General features: G+C 30.9%; 1 pseudogene; it reads left to right on the forward strand.

Annotated features, from left to right (window-relative positions):
• Window positions 1-10,688: 10,688 nt before the first annotated feature.
• LOC102885766 overlaps window positions 10,689-12,303 on the forward strand; it is a 13,576-nt pseudogene continuing 11,961 nt past the window's right edge.

The following is a 12,303-nucleotide window of genomic DNA, read 5'->3' on the forward strand; positions in this document are numbered from 1 at the left end:
GAAAAGCTGTGAGGAACTGGGAATGATTGAGTACTTAGAAACTGCTTAATGAATACATATATTTTTAATTTAAGAGCAATGTTTAATAATTATTTTTTCTTTTGTGTAAAGGCTCAGACTTTTTTATACATTGATATTTGTGAATAATGAGAAAAGATAGGGCAGTGTGTGGGGCTTTAGGTTTTGACAATTTTTTTCCCTAGAATTCTTATGTCAGGTAACAGTCCATGTAAGGAGATTCCAGTACTTCAAAGTAAAGGCAAAACAGTGCAAATAATAACAGCTAGCACTACTGAAGAATGGCTATAAAATGAGAACAAGATGGATTATATAACTTAGCGTGCCCAGGAAGTGTGGAAGATGGCTCTTGACCAATAGGTCAGTGAGTGCATTATCTGATATATTTTCCCTCTTATCAGCATCATGATCCTTACCAATGCAGACCTCTCAGTTCTTCCATTTGCCACAATAGCATTGACACAAGTTAATAAACTTTATTTACTTGAAACACATTACATTTTTTAAGTGATCAAATTTAAACTATACTTCCAGCAAGCATCATGGGAAAAGTAAGAGTGTAAATTCTTGCACACTCCAGTGAAGAATCTTTTAGTTTCCTGACACCTAGGTTCACCTACAAGTCTGGGAGTAGATCAATGGTAATTAAGCAGCCTGTGAGACCGATCTAGCCATAATGATTTCTAATGTGCTAAATAGACTGTCTTTCAGTTCTGTATATTTGGCTTTTATGGAGTCTACTTTGAAACCAAATATTTTTATGTAGGCAAGGGTAAATCTATTTATATAGAAGTCTTGGCTAACTTTACCCAGCTTACTATTAGAGCAACATAAGTCACTAACCCAGCTATAACAGTTGTGTAAAAATACAGTAAAGTGAAAACTCATGGAGATTAGAGATGATTTAAGAAATTCTAATATCTAGTGTATTGTTCGGTATTATCAATGCATGGGTAATTTGAAAAATGTAATGTTATCCAGAATAATCAATAATCATAAATCAATAATGAGCTTCCAAAAGCAGAATTATTTAAAGCATTTCCACTAGTAAAAGCTGATATCTATTTTCAAGCAATTTCCTCAAAAATTTACTAAAGATTTTAATGGATAAAATACACATCCGCCTTAGGCAAACCCAACTTCTAAACTGAAATAACCTGGAATCTTTATACTTTCTAGCAAATATTCTGAGCAAACTTTGAAAGTATCATCTGTGCGCTAGTGAAACATCTAAGGAAAGATAGTGAGGATTATGAAAATATAAGTAATAATTAGACTTGGTCTTTTTGAATACTATTTGTTTCCTGAAGAAATTTTAGAGAAAGTCCTCAACTTAAAAATCTTTAGTTTAAGCTTTTATTTATTGGTTATTTTTACAGATTTTATTAGTAACCAATATATTTCTGCCTCTTGCAGTTTAGTTGGAACATGGACGATATATCCATTATATATGATATTTATGTTGATAACAGTCAATTTCTTATTTCCAATTTCTAACCTGGACTGCTCTTTTCCACTTTTGTCTAATCTTAACAAAGTGGTGTGATTAATGCTGTCAAATAAAATATGTCAGGTTATCTCAGACTTAAAACATTTTCCATCTAAGATTATTATCTAAATGTTAAATAAGAAAGCATTCAAACTTAATGTGTTTAAAACTGAACTTTTTATCTCTCCTCTCCTCTACTAAAGTGAAATATGTTACTTCCAGAGTTTTAGCTATTGTTGTTATTAGCAATAATGTATACCTGTAGTTTAGCCAAAAATCTTGGAGTATTTTTGACTTTTATTTTTCTTAGACATTTCCTACTCAATTTGTTGGCAAATTTGGTGGGCTCTAACTTTAAAATATATTCATAATTGACCAACTTTATTGACACTTCATGGATTTGGTTCAACAGCATCATCTCTTACCTATATTGTGTTAACAGCTTCCTAACTGGTATTCTCACTTCAGCATTGCCTACCTTCATTCTAGATGCATCACAATTTTAGTGACCCTGTCAAAGTGCATGATACTCATTCGTACTGAACCTAGCAAAGCTTCACATTTCACTTAGAAAAAAGTCAACTTCATATAAGTTCCAATGCAATCTTACCCAACCATCCTGTTTCTTATTTGACTTTGTTTCTTGTTACTAGATCATCGCCACCACCACTCTTCTTCAGCCATCTTGGCCTTGTCACTGTTCCTTAGACATACAAGATACTCTACTCCCTAAGGTTTTTTTTTTTTTTTTTTTTTTTTTTTTTTTTTTTTTTTTTTTTTTTTTTTTTTTTTTTTTCCTTTAGAATACTTTGCCTAAAAATTTGTTGCCTAATCTCCATTTAATCTTTACTCAAAATTTATATTTTTTTCAGTAAAAACTTCTTTATCCATATTTAATATTAAATACGTCCCACCCTGGTATTCCTAATTGAACTTCCCACATCAGTTTTTTCCAGAGAACTTATCACTACAAACACTATACATATTTTACTTTCTCTGTGTTATTATCTCTCCCATTAGAATAAAAGCTCCACGACAGAATGTTATCTGTTTCTTCTATTATCCTTAAGGACTAAAAGAGGGTCTGGAACAAAATTGTGTTAAATAAATATCCATCAATAAATAAATTAATAAATACATTTCTAAAAATTCTTTACTCATTTCAATTAAAATCTGTTTTCTATGGGCAAAATTAAGAGCTATTAATATGGATGCCACATTCCTACACTAGAACTTTATTAGTACTTATAAAATTTATGTTGATTTTTGTTTGTTTCTATTATATTAATAACAGTACATTATTAGACAGCATATTGCTGTCTACAAAGCATTCCAACAGCATAGGCCAGTGCTTTTACAGAATCTCCAGTGTAATTTACAGAATCTCACTCAAAATTACCTCACGATGTTAATGTCTGGGGTTTTAAAATTATTAAAAATATTCCTGCTTGTCCTCTTGGCAAAACTGTGTAAATTACATTATTTTTTAGTTATAAAATTAACAGTACATTTGCATTCAAATTAGTTTGTGCATAATTTGCATAAAAGAAGCTTTTGAATGAATGTCATGATCAGCCATTGAAATGTTGATATTTCATTTAGGACTTCATTAAGTAGAATGAAAGACTGCTAATTATAAGGACACAAATTTTAAGAAAGAAAATTATGCTATATCTAATCACAAGTTTGGATATTTTTCAAGTTTTATGGGAAGATGGAGTACTTGCACTTGTATGTGACAGAAAAGCTTTCTGTAGAGCAAAGATACAAGTAGTAGACTTTGGGGGTTATGATAACAGTTTTATTATTTAAAACCAAAAGTAGGAATTCAATGTATCCTAATATAAGTTTGGCTCTGAATTACTTGAAGCTCTTATTAGCTTCTATAAGCTACTTGAGAAGACTCACACTGCCAATAGAAAGACAGTTTAAAACAGAGAAAATATTAGTTTGGTTAAATTCATTGATTCATTTTACTTTGTAAATGATGTCTTGAAGCAGGTATTAGGACTGCTTGAATATTGCCTCTGACAGATACCTGCTACCAACTGCTGTTGAAAAATGTCCTCATCAGCTTTGAAGAGTTCATGTTCCATTTTTTGCACTGGAATAGAACATGCCTTTTTATTTATTTCCCTATCTCTGGCTGTTTTATTGTATAATGACACAGAAAAATCGCAGATTTGAACTTCACATGGGAAGAAAAATGCATTCAAATCTTGATTGTACTATATATTGGTTGCATTAAGATAAATAAAAATAATAGTGTAAATACTGTAAAACCTAACACAGTATATAATTTTTGAGAGGATAAATAGTCTCAAGGAACATTTAAGATTTGAATTTTTAATGTAAATTCATAGTAACAATGATGATGTAAGCAAAGCAAATTCTAAAAGAAAATATTTTTCCTACAACCAAAAACTAATAGAGCCAGATTTCTCTCAAGAAATGTTCCTATTTTTGATCCGTTTGAAATATTCAGTCTTGATGGGTTCTAAAACCCTTTTTAAAATAAAAATATTTAGTAAGTTCATTATTCAAAGGGAGAAGAGTCTGTTTTTATTGCCAACTATTATGAGGAATTTCTGTAAAAGTTCAATAAAAATAACTGAAAATATAGCATGAGGATTTTTTTTTTTTAATTAATAGGTCAAAGAAGAGTGAGTGACTTAATTCACATAATGTAATTTACCTTTACACAAAATATTTTTATGGCATTTATATTAAATGTTAATTAACTTAAGTGTTATAAAATTGTATTTATTTTACATTTAAAAATTACTTCTAACAAATAAATAGCATATACATTTAAAGGAAAACAATGAAATTATTTCTTCTTTTTGAATATCGAAAATAAGCTTTTCTTAATAACATATGGTGGGTCTTATAAACTAAGAGCTAAATATGAGCTAAATCTTGGCCGAAACCAGAAACTACAAAATTGTCAGGGAGAGAAAATAGAGTTGCATTGTCTCTTTTCCCCTCATCTTTTGTAAATATGCCTTTTTCTTTAAAATATTGCAGATTGATTTTTCTGCCTTTTTTTTTCATTTATATGATAGAATATGATTGCCCCACTTCCCCTAAATTTGTATAATATAATGTTAGTCATATCAAAGTGTGAATAAAAACCATGGATAAAAATTCTGAATTTCAGAGAGAGAAAATATGATTGCTTCACTTGAATAATGTGTCCAGCTATAACTTAGTTGGCTTGAGGTAGAGAAGAAAAATTCATAAAATTTATACATGTCTGTCAAGGACTTATATCTATAGATCTGAGAACCTAGCTCAGAAAATGGGAATTTAATAAATGATGTTGGTGTGCCATATTACCATTATTAAATTACAAACCAATTTTTAGCATTTTGAGATTAAAATGGTGTAATTTAGAAAAGAATATCTTAGAAACAAAGCTGGAATTGACATGTTGCATTTCAAATGTTCTTGTCTTCTGTATATAGAAGGAGGAAATAAAGTAGATTTTTTTTTTTTTTGCTGTTTCTAGGTCTATGAATCATGAATTTTGAAACATCACCATTAATATTTAAAACTTTAATAAAAAAGCAACCATACAAAAATACAAATACATCTTCATAGACGAGCGAAGATTATGTGCTCCAATGGTCTACACTGGCATCCTAGCTCCATTTTCACTAGACGTGTTCTCGTAGACGTGTCATGAAACTTTGTTGTTTTTTTCCCCAGATATTTTCTCTGTAAGATGACCAAAACTAGTTCTTAAGTGCATAAGCTATTTGGGAAAATTAACTCATGAAATGTAACACTTTAGTGGGTTTCTGGAATGTAAAACAGCTTATATGCAATTAATTGTAAGTGATGATGTTTACATAACAAAAAAATTGTGTTAGTTCATATTAAATTTTTCTCAACATTTTTAAATTTATTTTTTGCTCCACCAAATAAAAACAGCTATACTCAAAGTGAAATACACAACAAGAAACAGCAAATAGTAACAAAATACAGTGCTATACATGATGCCCAATCACCTCATGCGTTTCTTTTTGCTCAGTTTGGCACCATACTCTTCTTGATATATTTATTTCATAGTCCCACCAGGTTTGCACACTTTTCTCACATCTCTTTAACTAAGCAACCCCAACACTTCCTCTTACCATTTATATTAATCCCATCTACATTTTGTTCTTTTCAATGTTAACTACCATATTTACTGTAACATTTTGATACTTATTAGGAATGTAATCTTTCTTCTATACGTACTAGTATAATTCTTAGAATAATTGTTATTGTTTGAAGTCAAAGGACAGCAAGGACGAGTACCAAGGCTTTGCTCACCACAACCCACCAAAAAAAGTCAATAAAATGAAACTAAGAAACTCACAAAAATCTCTATGCAATTATTGCAAATCTACAAGTATTGGGATTAATAGCCACAGAAGAAAAAAATAGAACTAGACCTTGCCCTGTTGTAACAGAGTGAAATGCTTGATCTGTCTGACTCTATCTGTTCAAGTTTGCCTTGTACTCACGGTCATCATGCTAATTGTTCCTGCTTTAGACATGCTAATTATTAGAAGAAATCTGCTTGGGGCTTGAGTTTTTATAAAATAACCCCTCTCAATTTCTCTTCCCTTGACAATAAAGAATTCTGAACTCTATACTATCTTGAGATGGATTTGAAGATTAGGGCTCCCATCTTCTCAATTGCTGCCTTCTTGATCAATAAAACTTCCCTTATTCAAACTTTGACAGTTTGAGTTTTGGCCTTTCATTGAGCACACAGACTTTGTATGGGTAACACTGTGAAAAGTTACATTATTTACCATGAGAACCACATTCAGATGAGACTATTACTACTACTACTACTATTGAATATTTCAACCCTATAGCTATAGTTTTTTAAATTTGTTTGCTTGTTTGTTTCTATCTCTGGACCAACAGAAACTTGCCTAACTAACCAAAATGTCTGTTTTGTGTAATTTATTCTTTGCTTCTTAATTCTATAGTTCATTATTGTATGGAAATATTAGCAAAGAATACTTTGAAAATTAAATAAAACTCATTAAACTGATAGGGCAAAACAGCATTCTAAGAACAAATAGATTAATGCTATTAAACAAGTCTATTTCAAATAGACATCTCTATATGAGTAACTATATATACATATATACATTTCTTTGAATTTAAGAAATGATTTGTAAGATTAATATAAACATGAAAACCATTTTATATGCTATAGACATTGTCAATTTCATTACTGTGCAAAATGATTCTTAATGATTCTCAAATAAAGAAAAGTCAGATTTATTTTTAGCATATTTCCAATACATTTGGAAAGCAGAGTGATAGTAAATTGCACTAGGAAATAGAAAAAGCTTTCAGTGCTATTTTCTGTCTACAGTGGTTTATGTAATCTCTGGATAAGCCTTGAGACCCGAAGGCTGAAGAATGTACCACCATGAATGCTATGCATTTCACCCACAGGTCCTTTCTACTCACAAAGTCTGTGTTTGCCCTATTACCCGATTTGATTTGTCAACTTGGCTAGGTTTCCATGCCCAATTGTTTGCTCAAACTATAGTCTAAATGTTACCGAGAAGATATTTTGTAAACATGACATATTTAGAATAAATTGATTTTAAGTAAAGGAGACTATTCTCCATAATAGAGGTGGTCCTAATCTAGTTAAAGAAGAGGAAAAACAGATTTCCCAGAGTAAAAGGAATTTTGCCTCAAGACTGTAACATTGAAATCCTGTCTTAGTTTGCAGCCTGCTAGCCTGCCCTACATATTTCTTTTTAGCACTACGTGATATTTTATTATTTAGATGTACCATAGTTTATCTTTTCACTTACTGAAGAACATCTTAGTTGCTTCAAAGTTTTAACAATTATGAATAAAGCTGCTTCATATATCAACATGCTAGTTTTTATGTGCACAAGTTTTCAGCTAATTTGGGTAAATGTCAAGGAATATGATTGCTAGATCGTGTGGTAAAGAGTATGTTTAGTTTTGTAAGAAAACACCAAACTAAACTATCTTCCAAAGTGTCTGTACCATTTTACATTCCTACCAGCAATGGATGAATGTTCCTTTTGCTCCACATCCTCACGAGCATTCGGAGTTTTCAGTATTCTGGTTCTTGGCAATTGTAATAGGTGTGTGATAATTTCTCAAAGTTTTTTCAATTTGTATTTCCCTGATGACATATGTATGAAACATCTTTTCATATGATTATTTGTAATTTGTGTATCTTCTTTGGTAAGGTGTCTATTAATGTCTTTGGTTCATATTTTAATCAGATTGTGTTTTCTTATTGTTGAGTTTTAAGTTCTAATAGGTTAGAAGATCAAAGACCAGAGAAAAGGCTTCTATGATAAAATTAAAGAAGTTTAACACTTTCTGGCACAAGACTTGAAAAGAGAAGTAAGTAGAAGTTATGCCATTAGTGGCATAGTAAATAATTTTTAGGGACTAATTTTTTTTTATTCTAAAAGAAATTAAAAGGCATTGAATTGAGAGTTTCTTCCAGTTTTAAATTGGGAGAGACATAACCACAGTTGAATTTTTGGAAGAATTACTTTGAAGCGAGACTGAATTAAAGTGGTTTTATAGTTAGAGTAATTTAAGTAAAGGAAAACCATTATGAGTTTTTATTATAATTCAGTTGTGAGAGTTTTATCTTCAAATCATTTTCACTCTGAATATTGAAACTACACTTTGTTCTTTCTTAGCATACTATCGGAAAGAAAAATAACCAATGATTGATTCTTGTTCTTTTTGTTGACTACTGATTTTCATCCTCCCCTCTATTAATGAATATAGTTCCATCCCGTTCTTTCTCCCTCTCTTTCTACCCAAAATATTTGACAACTTTCTCTTTTTTATTATTTTGTTCTTATTTAGTGCACAATTTTTTTTTTCTCCAGTAAAAGATAACTTTTTTCTCCACTATTTTCTACATATTAGAGAGAATGAGATTATAAAATGTGTCTTTAAATTTTGAACAAGACTATTTAACTCATCATGCAGAGAATTCTGAAGATCTATTTCATCATTGACTCCCAAAGGTTAGACCAAGCCTGAACTTTATACAGTGATCCTTTATACAGAGGACATACTGAACCATATTTTGTCACTTTTCAGGAAAAATATATCTATTATAAGAAATAGATGGGAATTTAATTGTCTCACCTAACTTATGCTTGAGAAGACAGGTTGTCATACTATATAGGAATTCAGAAAGCTTAGTTTGGCAAATGCCAGGAATTTATTATCACTTGACTTGATAAAGTAAGAAAACGTTAAAATGTCTTGTCAGAAAATATTCAATATAGATATATTACAAGGTCTTTATTTATTCTAACTAGACCATTTCAAGTATTAAGGCAACTAATCTGGTAAGAGTTTTTTCGAGTAATACCTACTTAATTAGTGAACTCACATATTTTATCTGATGTACATTGGTAACTATTATGCTTTATTTTATATGGATTTCAAAAATAATATTTGTAGAAGCAGTAGTGCTTTTCTGTATGTAGTGGTTTGAATGAACAATGCATTCTGACACTCATTTTATTTTTCTCAGAAACCCTAGCATATATCTTCTCAAATACATTTATGTCTTTATCTCAGCTGCCAGGAACAGAAAGTTCAATTATAATAAGAGAAACTTTGTTTCTAATGAAGTGGTATAGTCATTTCAATACAAAATTTACTTCCTTCTGATTATTTGTACCTTTTTCTCTAAATCAACAAAAATATAATTATATAAATGACCATCTGCTAACAGAAGCAAATAAAATAGTAACAAGATTCACACAAATACAACATACTGATTGGTGTAAAATAAAAATGATGTCTGCAAGTGTGAATAAAGAATGTTATGTAATCTCTGACCACTAAAAAAGGCTGAAAATGTTGAAGTCATTTCATGAAGTCATTTGTGTTTATTGTAATTTCTGACTCTAAATTATTTTTATGATGAATATCCAATTAACACAGCACCATTTATTAAAAAGAGTATGCTAAGTAGAAATAGAAAGGGATATCTTTAACTTGATGAACAACTACAAAAACCTACAGCTAACATCATACTTTATGGTGAGAAATGAGATACTTTTCTGCTAAGATCAGGAATAATACAAGGATGTTTCCCTCTCACTAGTCCTTTCAACAGTGTACAAATAGTTTTAACTAGTGAATTAAGACAAAAAAAAAAAAGGAAATAAAAGGTATACAAATATAGAAGGAGGAAATAAAACTGTCTTTGTTTACAGATTACTTAATTGTCTAGAAAATTCTGAAGAATCAATAACAAAACTTTTGGAGTTAATTATTGTATTAACTATATTTTCTTATTGATTGATTGCTTGACTGATTGATTGATTGTATTCTTGATGTTCTGGGGCCTTGCTGACTGGGGAGATATTATCCATCTGGGGGCTAGCCAATTCTTAGGAGAAAGCAAATGTCTTCTTCTGGAGACAACCTTTCACATGCAAATTTACCAATCCTGAGTCCACACTCCCAATCATCTCCTCTATTTAACTCTTAAACTGCAAGAGGCAACATTTCTTTGCCTTAATCATCTCAGGGCCAGTTATCAGACAACCAGAGAAAGCCCCTATACCCCAAAGGCCCTTGAAATTCAAACTAGCTAGTCCTAAATCTGCCTATTCTGCTTTCCCTTGCCTTTCATAGAAACCAAAGTATAACCTCTTTCCCATGCTTTCCACTCACTCCTTCTGCCTTTTGACAGTCTATGGTACTTCCTCATATGGCTTTGTGTTGTATGGTATATCATGCTACCTATGCTTGGGAACTTTGAGTAATGAAATATCTTTTCAATGACAGTGATTTCCTGATATCTTGGTTCCACCATACCTGAACAATAACAAAACCTACTTGTAAAACTGCAATTATAGCAGAGTTGTAGGATAAAATGTTATTATGCAAAAGTCAATTGCTTTTTCGTATTTCGGCAACAAACAGTTGGAATTGAGAGTTAAAAATACAATAACATTTACATAAGCACCTCAAATAAGAAATTTTAAGATAGATATCAAGTAAAATATGCATAGCATCTATATGAAAAAAGTATAAAACTGCTAATAAAATTTAGAAAAGATGGAGAGATATTACATGGATAAAAAGACTCACTATTATGACAATGTAAGTTCTTCCCAACTTGATCATGATCCAGAAGAGCATACACAATATTGAAGGAATAGAACAAATTGGAGAACTTACACTACGTGACTTCAAGACTTACTATAAAACTTCAGTAATCAAGACACTATGGTATTCATGAAAATATATGCTAATAGATCAGTGAAACAGAATAAAGATCTCTGAAATAGACCACAATAGAGTCAACAGATATGTGATGAAGGCAACACAAAAGAGAAAGGATTTTTTTTTCCAACAAATAGTGCTGGAAAAACTGTACATATACATATAAAAAAAATGAATAGACACAGACTTTACACTCTTCTCAAAAAACAACTCAAAGTGAAATTTTGACCTAAATATAAAGTAAAAAACTATAAAACTCCTAGGAGACAACAAAAAAGAAAATCTAGATGTCCTTGGATTTGGCTCTGACTTCTTAGTTACATACGAAAAGCACTATACATAGAGTAAAAATTGTTAATTTGGACTTTGTTAAAGTTAAAACTTCTGCTCTGAGAAAGATGCTGTGAAAAGGTTAAAAAAAAAAAATAATAAGCCATATACTTGGAGAAAACATTTTTAAAAGGTGTATCTGACAAAGAACTGGTATCAATATATAAAGCGCTATTAAAAACTCAACAATAAGAAAACAAACAACCTAATTTAAAAATGAGTAAAATATCTCAACAGGCATCTCACCAAAGAAGATGTAAAAATAACAAAAATCATCTGAAATGTTGCTCTACATCATATGTTACCAGGGTAATGCAAATTAAAACAAGGAGATGCCACACTACGTTCCTACTGGAATAGCGAAAATTCAACATTGACATCACCAAATGCTTATGAGGACATGGAAAAGAATTCTCATTTGTTGCTGATGGAAATGCAAAATGCTAGTCACTTTGGAAGATAGTTTGGCAATTTCTTACAAAAGTAAACATACTTTAACTATGATCTATCAGTTGTGATCCTAGGTATTTACCCAAATGAGTTGAAAAGTTATGTCCACACAACATTTCACACATGAATGTTTATAGCAGCTTTAGTCATAATTGCTAAAGTGCAAGTGACCAAGACATTCTTCAGTTGGTTAATGGATACACAAACTGTGGTTTATCCATCCAGTGGAATATTATTCACCACTACAATGAAATAAACCCTCAAGCCATGAAGACATGACAGAAACTTAAATGTATATTGCTAGACAAAAGAAGCCAATCTGAAAATGCTACATACTGTATGATTCCAACTATAAGACATTATAGAAAAGGCAAAACTATAAAGCCACTTAAAACATCTGTGGTGCCAGGAGTTCAGGCAGAGGGAAGAATGAATAAGTGGAGAGCAGGACAATTTTGGTACAGTGAAATTAGTCTGTATAATACTGGAATGGTGGATACATGTTAACAATCATAGAATTATAACACACAGAATGAACTTTAATGTAAATTATGCACTGTAATAGTAATGTATGAATATTGGCTCATTGATTACAACAAATATACCACTTTAATGCAAGATGCTAATAACAGGGGAGCTCAGTGAAGGGATGATGAAAGGATTTTGTAGGAATTCTCTGTACTTTCCACTCATTTTTTTTTTTTGTAAACACAAAGCTTATCAAAAATAGTTGA

Source organism: Pteropus alecto, unplaced genomic scaffold (genome assembly GCF_000325575.1).
Source record: "Pteropus alecto unplaced genomic scaffold, ASM32557v1 scaffold46, whole genome shotgun sequence".
Classification (NCBI taxonomy): Eukaryota; Metazoa; Chordata; class Mammalia; order Chiroptera; family Pteropodidae; genus Pteropus; species Pteropus alecto.